Source organism: Triticum urartu, chromosome 7 (genome assembly GCF_003073215.2).
Source record: "Triticum urartu cultivar G1812 chromosome 7, Tu2.1, whole genome shotgun sequence".
NCBI lineage: Eukaryota > Viridiplantae > Streptophyta > Magnoliopsida > Poales > Poaceae > Triticum > Triticum urartu.
The window spans coordinates 297,581,485-297,593,160 of record NC_053028.1 but is presented as its reverse complement, the minus strand read 5'-3'; positions in this window follow the sequence as shown (position 1 = coordinate 297,593,160).

Sequence of the window (11,676 nt, the reverse complement as noted above, 5' to 3'; positions counted from 1 at the left end):
TCTTTGGTCTTCAAATCCGAGAATGACGACGAGAAACACCACCATGAATTGTTGAGATACTCCGGGATGACGAATAGAAAGGTTGAGCCAACGGTGAAAAGAATTTGACAGATCTTGGAAAAATACATATGACTAATGATAATTCATTCTTACGTCAAACTTGGAGAAGAATTTGAGAGTAACTCCGGGAAATTAGAAGAGTCGGGTAAGATCCTAGGAAAAGACTTGTGGGTTAGGGCCCACTCAAAAGAAACACCGTTGAACGATTACTTGAAAGGGAGATTGCGCCAGTTGAATTAAATGGCTTGAATGAGATAACAACCTCGTAATAACTTGAACGGATCGAGAATGGAAACGTGAATCGTCTGAGATATCTTCGGCACTCCGGAACAATTGAATAGCGAGAAGTGAATGATTCAGGGTTGCACCGGCATGAGAAAAGCATTGGACAAATGAAAGGAAAATGCTTAACACCAAAGATTGAATTGAATCCACCGGAAAAGAAAAGGAATGAATAATGATAAACTTGAGGCTCCGTTAGTATCTTCCTGAGAATCACCGAATAAGAACATTGACGGAAAAGAATGGAGAGATCTCACATCCATAAGATGGATACTTGATTAAGAAATCTGAGTCCTTGAAAAAAAAGGGGGGGGGGGGGGGGAAAACAAAGGCAACTTGGGCAGATGGAATGGATGTCATTGAGAAAACTTAGAATTGATCTAGCAGAAGGGAAAATGATAGGATCATCTTGAAGAGAAACGCACCGGTTGGAATGAATTGACATGACAATCTCGATGATCAAGAAGGATTGGTATTCACATAGAAATATGAGAACACTGCTTGGAAAAGGTATGGAATCAACATTTGACTTCGAAGCAACTCGAATACCACAACTGAAAAACAAAACAAAGGATTGGCTAGCAAAATAAGCCAGAAACAAACATAAGATAGACCCCAAGTCGTATCATGTGTCTGTTGGAAGGATATCCTACGATATACTTGAATTCCCACTTATAAACTCCCGAAACTTTCTAGTTATGCAATCAGGTGTTGGGGATACAGGGGAAGCATAATATCTCGCCCGAACTAACAATTCCTATATCCAGTTGTATCCATCCTTCAACACATAACCGAGAAACCTTCGGAAATCATGTACCTCAACCTTCGAAAAGCATCCGTTATACGAGTTATGGAAATACTCCCGAACTCCCGCCCCAGTACTGGGTGGCGTCGAGGTTATCTCACCAACAACTGCATAAAAGAGGTTTTCGATGTCGGCGAACTCAGGTATTCCAGAACTGCAACGATAAAATTGTAACGACAACACCTCGGAGCTCAACTCCCCGGGACACTGCCACAGCCCCTAAATGCCAGGAGGCACCAAGAACAATGTTCTTGTCACAAAACCATTGGAACGATTCCAAGATACCCGCGTGATCCTAAAAAAAATCGTGAAATTTGAGGAGAGAAGAGTCAAAACTTTTATGCCAGGAGGCCTCACCAGAGCGACGAAGGGAGTGAGGAGTAAAAAGAATCCTACTCTCCGATATATATATATATAATCCTAAGACTCAAAACATTTTGTTCTAAACTCGACAACGTCAGCGATTCCATCAAGCAGGGGGCTCCTAAATCGGGGATGGCTCTGATACCAACTGCTAACACCCACAATACGGCTATATCTCCCACGTGTCGGGGCACGATTTAGAGGCATAGCCGCATGGTAGGCATGTCGCGAGAGGGGTGACCTTTACACATCCCATGTACTGAATAAGAAAGGGGTAAAGAGTTGGCTTACAATCGCCACTTCACACAAATACAAGTTAAACATACATCATCCAGAATACAATCAAGGTCCGACTACGGAACCAAAATAAAAGAAGACAACCCCAATTGCTAGATCCCTGATCATCCCAACTGGGCTCCACTACTAATCAACTGGAAACGAAACAACACAACAAACACGATCTTCATCGAGCTCCCACTTGAGCTCAGTTGCGTCATCTGCACTAGTATCATCGGCACCTGCAACTGTTAGGAATTATCTGTGAGCCACGAGGACTCAGCAATCTCACACCCGCGAGATCAAGACTATTTAAGTTCATGGGTAGGAAAGGGTAGTGAGGTGGAGCTGCAGCAAGCACTAAGCATATATGGTGGCTAACATACGCAAATAAGAGCGAGAAGAGAAGCAATGCAACGGTCGTGAACTAGAAGTGATCAAGAAGTGATCCTGAATCTACTTACGTTCAAGCATAACACAAGAACCGTGTTCACTTCCCAGACTCCACCGGAAAGAGACCATCACGGCTACACACGCGGTTGATGCATTTTAATTAAGTTAAGTGTCAAGTTCTCTACAACCGGATATTAACAAATTCCCATCTTCCCATAACCGCGAGCACGGCTTTCAAAAGTTCAAACCCTGCAGGGGTGTCCCAACTTAGCCCATCACAAGCTCTCACGGTCAAAGAAGGATATTCCTTCTCCCAGGAAGACCCGATCAGACTCGGAATCCCGGTTACAAGGCATTTCGACAATGGTAAAACAAGATCAGCAAAGCCACCTGATGTGCCGACAATCCTGATAGGAGTCGCACGTATCTCGTTCTCAGGTCAACACCGAATGAGCCAGGCTATGAGTAAAACCAGCCCTCGAGTTTCCCCGAGGTGGCCCCGCAGGCGGCTCGGTTCGGACCAACACATAGAGAAGAACTGGCCCGGGGGGTTAAAATAAAGATGACCCTCTGGTTGGTCGACCCGAGGGAAGGGTAGGTGGTGGTGAGGCAAATGGAAAAGACAAGGTTGGGCCTTGCTGGAGGAGTTTTATTCAAAGTGAACTGTCAAGGGGTCCCCATAACACCCAACCGTGTAAGGAACGCAAAATCAAGGAACATAACACCGGTATGACGGAAACTAGGTCGGCAAGAGTGGAACAAAACACCAGGCATAAGGCCGAGCCTTCCACCCTTTACCAAGTATATAGATGCATTAATTAAATAAGAGATATTGTGATATCCCAACATATCCATGTTCCAACATGGAACAAACTTCATCTTCACCTGCAACTAGCAACGCTATAAGAGGGGCTGAGCAAAAGCGGTTACATAGCCAAACAACGGTTTGCTAGGAAGGTGGGTTAGAGGCTTGACATGGCAATATGGGAGGCATGATATAGCAAGTGGTAGGTAGCGCGGCATAGCAATAGAGAGAACAACTAGCAAGCAAAGATAGAAGTGATTTCGAGGGTGTGGTCATCTTGCCTGAGATCCCGCAAGGAAGAAGAACGAGTCCATGAAGAAGACAAACAGAAGGAGTCGAACGAATCCTCACAACTCTGGAACGAAACCGAAGCTAACGAGAGAAGCAACCCGGAAATAAGCAAACAACATAGTAAACAATCATCACATAAACATGGCATGATGCACAACCAAGTATGATGCATTTCCGGTTTAATGAGGCATGGCATGGCAAAGTGCACAAGGAAAACTACAAGTTAAGTGGAGCTCAATATGCAACAAGTTGCATATTGACAAAACACCACAACAATTATTTAGTTCTCTCCCGTTTAAGTACTCAACAATATTAAATGTTGGTTAGCATGGCAAGGGGTGAAGCATACATAAACTTACTATCTAGTCAAGTTTAAATGAGGCCGGAAACAACAAACAACAATTCCGGAAAATCCTCATGTGCATATTTATGGATTTGGTACCGTTCTGTCCTAAGGCATATTTTAGAGTTTTTAAACATGCAAGAAAAGCGCACCATGTTAAACTAGGCATTTTTCTACCCCATTTACATATAAAGTTTATTTAAAACCGAGCTACGGTTATTTAGTTATGAAATAAATCATTTTACATGGCAATATGGCAAAATATATGCAAACATCATTTTAAACATTTTAAAAATAGATGAAAGTTGCATAATATGAATATACACAAAATTCTAAGCATTTTCCATATATAATTCATTTTAAACCGATGCACGGTTATTAAGTTATTATATGCATGAACAGCAGGGGGTTTTCTGCAAAACTGCTCTCTCTGGAAAAAAAGGGAAAACATTCTATGGAAAAAAACATGAAAAGGGCCGTATCTAGCTGGCCCAACAAGTGCACAGGGGGGGCGCTAGATCTGCTGCTCACCATGGGCTTGGCCCGTTCGGTGAATGGTTAAGGTGCGGCTGGGCCATGGCAAAGAAGGCTGGGCCTGGCGCTCGCTTGGCTTGGTCAACGCGAGCGGACCTGCTCGTTGCTGCTCGAACGAGACAGAGGAGCGCCGTGGCATGAAACAGGAGTGCGGCGGTGAGGAAGAGATGGAGGCGCAGGGGACAGAGGGGCGCGGCTCCAAGCGCGGGACGGCGTCCTCCGGCGATGGGCGTCTGGATCCGGGGCGAAGCAGTCGGCGGCACGAACTTGTTCCCGAGCAGAGGACGACGGCGGACTTGGCGCAAGCTCCCGGCGACGGGGTGGGGCCTGCTCCGGCGAGATGCAAGCAGGGGGGCAAAGATTGAGTGGCGCGGGAGGCTAGCGAAGGAGGGGAACAGCGGCCTGGTGGCACTCCGGCGAGCTTGGTCGCAGGGGTGTTCGGGTCCGGTGAGGCAACGCAGTCCATTGGTGACGGGGACAACAGGAGGTGGCCGGATGGAGTGGACTGGCCTAGCCTGGCGGGCTGCTCGCCGAAGACAGCCAGGTGAAGTCACCGGCCGGTGGAGGTGTGTGAGGTTGGGCGCCAAAGGATGGCGGCAATGTGAGGGTCCCTGGTGTTCCTGTTATAGAGAGCGAAAGAATAAGAGATGGAGAGGGAGTGGAATCACAGGGAGGTAGAGAAGATCGAGGAATAGTGACAGGAGGCGAGGCGACTTGGACGTGGCCTTCGCCGGCGGCGGCGGGGTCCTACTGGAGATCGCGCACCGGGCGAGACAGGGAGGAGAAAAGGACGCGGGGCATGGCGCTGGTTGGCTGGTGGATCGGGGTGGATCCCAATAGGGATTTGGGAGATGACTGCGGCGGCGGCGGTAGGGACAAGTCCCTGGATTTTAGGGTTTGACCAAAATAAGCTATTGGTTCATCTATATATATATATAGCAAAAGGGCTAAGTTTAGGGGCATTTGGTCCCTCCGATCTTAATCGGACGGTCCCGGATAAATAAGCTAGGGGGATCAAATAACAAAACGGAGATCTTTTACAGATGTTTGGCGATGATCCGGACCCAACGGTAGCGATAGTCTGGGTCGGGTTCGGGACAGCTTTCGGACACGTGAGGGGGGTCGATGCACTGTGCAGAGAGGGTTAGACAGACAAGGTCAAGTGTGCGGTCGGACTGAGAAGAGAGAGGAGGAAAGCAACCCGGCAACCGTTTCCGGAGACCGGAAACGTCCAACGATAGACCGACTATATTGTCGCTATAGTAATTCGTTGGGGCGTCAAACGGACTCCGAATGCGATGAAACTTGGCAGGCGGCCTATCTACACTATAACAACACCGCATGCTAACTTTCATCCCATTCCGAGAACATTTTCTGTCCACTTATAAAATAATATTTCGGACATGCGCAAGTGTGGTTGGGTTTAGAGCGGACAACGGAGAGAACGGGGAGACCTGGACGGATGCAAGTTTTGAAAACATGATGATGCAATTGAAGGAAATATGCCCTAGAGGCAATAATAAAGTTATTATTTATTTCCTTATATCATGATAAATGTTTATTATTCATGCTAGAATTGTATTAAACGGAAACATAATACATGTGTGAATACATAGACAAACAGAGTGTCACTAGTATGCCTCTACTTGACTAGCTCGTTAATCAAAGATGGTTATGTTTACCTAACCATATACAAAGAGTTGTTATTTGATTAACGAGGTCACATCATTAGTTGAATGATCTGATTGACATGACCCATTCCATTAGCTTAGCACCCGATCGTTTAGTATGTTGCTATTGCTTTCTTCATGACTTATACATGTTCCTATGACTATGAGATTATGCAACTCCCGTTTGCCGGAGGAACACTTTGGGTGCTACCAAACGTCACAACATAACTGGGTGATTATAAAGGAGCATTACAGGTGTCTCCAAAGGTAGATGTTGGGTTGGCATATTTCGAGATTAGGATTTGTCACTCCGATTGTCGGAGAGGTATCTCTGGGCCCTCTCGGTAATGCACATCACATAAGCCTTGCAAGCATTGCAACTAATGAGTTAGTTGCGAGATGATGTATTATGGAACGAGTAAAGAGACTTGCCGGTAACGAGGTTGAACTAGGTATTGGAATACCGACAATCGAATCTCGGGCAAGTAACATACCGATGACAAAGGGAACAACATATGTTGTTATGCGGTCTGACCGATAAAGATCTTCGTAGAATATGTAGGAGCCAATATGGGCATCCAGGTCCCGCTATTGGTTATTGACCGGAGATGTGTCTCGGTCATGTCTACATTGTTCTCGAACCCGTAGGGTCCGCACGCTTAAGGTTATGATGAGAGTTATATTATGAGTTTATGCATTTTGATGTACCGAAGGTTGTTCGGAGTCACGGATATGATCACGGACATGACGAGGAGTCTCGAAATGGTCGAGACATAAAGATTGATATATTGGAAGCCTATGTTTAGATATCGGAAGTGTTCCGGGTGAAATCGGGATTTTACCGGAGTACCGGGAGGGTTACCGGAACCCCCCGGGAGCTATATGGGCCATAGTGGGCCTTAGTGGAAAAGAGAAGGGGCTGCCCTAGATGGGCTGCGCGCCTCCCCCTTCCCCTAGTCCTATTAGGACTAGGAGAGGTGGCCGGCCCCCTCCTCCTCTTTTCCCCCTCCGCGAATCCTATTCCAACTAGGATTGGGGGGGAATCCTACTCCCAGAGGGAGTAGGACTCTCCTGGCGCACCCCTTGTGGCCGGCCAGCCTCCCCCCTTTGGGTCCTTTATATACTGAGGTAGAGGCACCCTAGAACACACAAGTTGATCCACGTGATCTATTCCTTAGCCATGTGCGGTGCCCCCAGCCACCATATTCCTCGATAATACTGTAGTGGAGTTTAGGCGAAGCCCTGCTGCTGTAGTGCATCAAGATCGTCACCACGCCGTCGTGCTGACGGAACTCTTCCCCGACACTTTGCTGGATCGGAGTCCGGGGATCGTCATCGAGCTAAACGTGTGCTCGAACTCGGAGGTACCGTAGTTTCGGTACTTGATCGGTTGGATCGTGAAGACGTACGACTACTTCCTCTACGTTGCGTCAATGCTTCCGCAGTCGGTCTGCGTGGGTACGTAGACTACACTCTCCCCTCTCGTTGCTATGCATCACATGATCTTGCGTGTGCATAGGAAATTTTTTGAAATTACTACGAAACCCAACAGCAATGCACATGATGACATGACAAAATGCAACACGCAAGCGAATGACATGGCAACGACGGAGAATTACTGGAAGACACCTAGCACAACGGTCTCGGGGCGTCACATACCATGCCATATTCATGAAAAAACTAGTGAGGACGCATCTGTTTCGGCAACAATTGCGATGGTTCTCACATGATTCACGGGCACACAAAATTAGCAGCAGTTCCCATAGACGGATTCAAACAGAGTACTAGCCCCAGAGGGCTCAATAACAGGCAAGGTTCGGATAATTAGACACAATCCAAATTACTATTAAACACTAGCTGGGGCAACTATTTCATGCCTCGATCTAATTTGGGCTGGACACAAGATGGACCTTGCCATGAACATCATCGAGGACGTCCGGCAGCAGCTCAATCATGTGAACCTTCATGAAGACAACCTTGTGGCCTTGCCACTCATAAACTTGTTTGTGGAGGCATGCCACGTCATCTTCCTGCGTAAGCTTGACAAGAACAGTATGCCTCACAAACAAAGGAGTAGCTTTGAACTTCTTGTGCTTCAGTACACCCTGGATAACATGCCTGACAACAGTGAGGCTGGAATACAACTCTTCATTGGTATAAGCGCAAATGGCTTCCAGGATCCAACAGCCTAAAAACTCTGTTTTCCCAGTGCGTATATTCAGGTCATCCGCCTCATAGCGAGTGACATGTACAACCACACAATCCTTGTCTGCATCAGGGCTCTAATTGAAACAGAAACAAATTCTGAATTACTTTCCAGTATAAGAAACACAAGTTATTTAAACCACTATGTATAGCATGGCATCGAAGCTAATAATTTTTTTGCATTATTCATCACCACATACTTAGGTGAAAAACCACAATCGAGATCGGCAAAGAAGAAAATCACCTTGGGCAGCTCAGCGGGGGGGACACATCCTCGAATGGGGGAAATTGCTCCTGCAGTGCCACGGGGGCTGTAACCTCAAACGGGGCATTGACCATCTCAGTAGTGGCCGTAAGCGTATCTGGGGTCGGCTCGGTGGCTGCCTCCATCTTCTTGGAGCTCTCTGTCTCATGGGGATCAGCCTCCTGCGTCTGCTCCAATATCGTCAGATCTTTGACTGGTTCTCCTTGGTCCATCATGAAACTGACGAATACTCGGAGACCACTGAAAGGAAAACACAATCGCAATGACAATGAAACAAAAAAGAGAGTGAGGATCAGTTACTGCTTTGCAAAAGTTCTTTTTTTCTCTGAACAAAAATATACCAACATCACGGGTCCGCTTACCTTCCCTTCGTTGGGAGAGAAGAACAGTGGCAGATGCAAGTGTTGCCTTTCTTGGAGACAGTGAGGGAGAAGGGGATTCAGTGAAGAGTGAAACGATGGTTGCTTCGTCCATCAAACTTAGACTACGAGGAGGTGGGGTTTTGTGATACGACGGCTCGTTACTGCCGCGCTATGACCGGGGTGACTCTCCACCTGCATACTGCCTTCTAATTTGGTGGATGGCATTTGGGCCCACGCGCTGCATGGCCCGCATGTCGGTGTACAAAAGTATAATGGCATTCAGTAGAGGGAGATGTTTTGATGACCTAGGAGGAGCCAGAAGTGGTATTGTATCCATTGTACTAGTAGTAATTGTTTTTCTGGGTAGCTGTAGAGTGTCTCCACTGTACTAGTAGTAATTGTTTCTCTGGGCCCAAGACAGAACAGCCCATCCACCCTAGTAAATAGTAAAATCAATTCAAAAGTCCATATATTTACTGAATGAGAGGCGCTACACACACCCAGTACACCACCCCCAAAAAAACCTGGGTGTTCTTCTTCGTCCTCACTCCCACCCACCTCGTGTCAGCTCGCTCCACTCGTACCCCAAAATTCCTCACCTCACTCCTACAAAAAACCCTAGCTCCCCTTCTTCCTCGCTACTACAGAAAAACCCTAGCTCCCCTTCTTCTTCACTCGTACTACAACTAGGCTCGTCATTCGTTACTCTTCTCAAATCCGTGAGCGCGACGTGATGACCCACAAGTATAGGGGATCTATCGTAGTCCTTTTGATAAGTAAGAGTGTCGAACCCAACAAGGAGCAGAAGGAAATGATAAGCGGTTTTCAGCAAGGTATTCTCTGCAAGTACTGAAATAAGTGGTAACAGATAGTTTTGTGATAAGATAAATTGTAACGAGCAACAAGTAACAAAAGTAAATAAAGTGCAGCAAGGTGGCCCAATCCTTTTTGTAGCAAAGGACAAGCCAGAACAAACTCTTATATAAGGAAAAGCGCTCCCAAGGACACATGGGAATATCGTCAAGCTAGTTTTCATCACATTCATATGATTCACGTTCGATACTTTGATAATTTGATATGTGGGTGGACCGGTGCTTGGGTGCTGTTCTTACTTGAACAAGCATCCCACTTATGATTAACCTCTATTGCAAGCATCCGCAACTACAACAAAAGTATTAAGGTAAACCTAACCATAGCCTGAAACATGTGGATCCAAATCAGCCCCTTACGAAGCAACGCATAAACTAGGGTTTAAGCTTCTATCACTCTAGCAACCCATCATCTACTTATTACTTCCCAATGCCTTCCTCTAGGCCCAAATAATGGTGAAGTGTTATGTAGTCGACGTTCACATAACACCACTAGAGGCTAGACAACATACATCTTATCAAAATATCAAACGAATACCAAATTCACATGACTACTAATAGCAAGACTTCTCCCTTGTCCTCAGGAACAAACGTAATTACTCACAAAGCATATTCATGTTCATAATCACAGGAGTAATAATATGCATATAGGATCTGAACATATGATCTTCCACCAAATAAACCAACTAGCATCAACTACAAGGAGTAATCAACACTACTAGCAACCTACTAGCACCAATCCCGGACTTTGAGACAAGAATTGGATACAAGAGATGAACTAGGGTTTGGAGGTGAGATGGTGCTGGTGAAGATGTTGATGGAGATTTCCCTCTCCCGATGAGAGGAGCGTTGGTGATGACGATGGTGATGATTTCCCCGTCCCGGAGGGAAGTATCCCCGGCATAACAGCTCTGCCGGAGCTCTAGATTGGTTCCGCCAAGGTTCCGCCTCGTGGCGGCGGAGTCTCGTCCCGAAAAGTTCCTTCTTATTTTTTCTCATCAAAAGACTTCATATAGCAGAAGATGGACGTCGGAGAGCCACCAGGGGGCCCACGAGGTAGGGGCGCGCCCTAGGTGTTGGGTTTCGTAGTAATTTCAAAAAAAAAATTCCTATGCACACGCAAGATCATGTGATGCATAGCAACGAAAGGGGAGAGTGTTGTCTACGTACCCACGCAGACCGGCTGCGGAAGCGTTGACGCAACGTAGAGGAAGTAGTCGTACGTCTTCCCGATCCAACCGATCAAGCACCGAAACTATGGCACCTCCGAGTTCGAGCACACGTTCAACTCGATGACGATCCCCGAACTCCGATCCAGCAAAGTGTCGGGGAAGAGTTCCGTCAGCACGACGGCGTGGTGACGATCTTGATGTACTACAGCAGCAGGGCTTCGCCTAAACTCCGCTACAGTATTATCGAGGATTATGGTGGCTGGGGGCACCGCACACGACTAAGGAATAGATCACGTGGATCAACTTGTGTGTTCTAGGGTGCCTCTGCCTCAGTATATAAAGGACTAGAGGGGGGGAGGCTGGCCGGCCAAGGTGTGGCGTGCCAGGAGAGTCCTACTCCCTCTGGGAGTAGGATTCCTCCCCCCCCAATCCTAGTTGGAATAGGATTCGCAGAGGGGGAAAAGAGAGAGAGGGGGCCGGCCACCTCTCCTAGTCCTAATAGGACTAGGGGAAGGGGGAGGCGCGCAGCCCATGTAGGGCTGCCTCTTCTCTTTTCCACTAAGGCCCATCATGGCCCATTTAGCTCCCGGGGGGTTCCGGTAACCTTCCCGGTACTCCGGTAAAATCCCGATTTCACTCGGAACACTTCCGATATCCAAACATAGGCTTCCAATATATCAATCTTTATGTCTCGACCATTTCGAGACTCCTCGTCATGTCCGTTATCATATCCGGGACTCCGAACAACCTTCGGTACATCAAAATGCATAAACTCATAATATAACTGTCATCGTAACCTTAAGCGTGCGGACCCTACGGGTTCGAGAACAATGTAGACATGACCGAGACACGTCTCCGGTCAATAACCAATAGCGGGACCTGGATGCCCATATTGGCTCCTACATATTCTACGAAGATCTTTATCGGTCAGACCGCATAACAACATACGTTGTTCCCTTTGTCATCGGTATGTTACTTGCC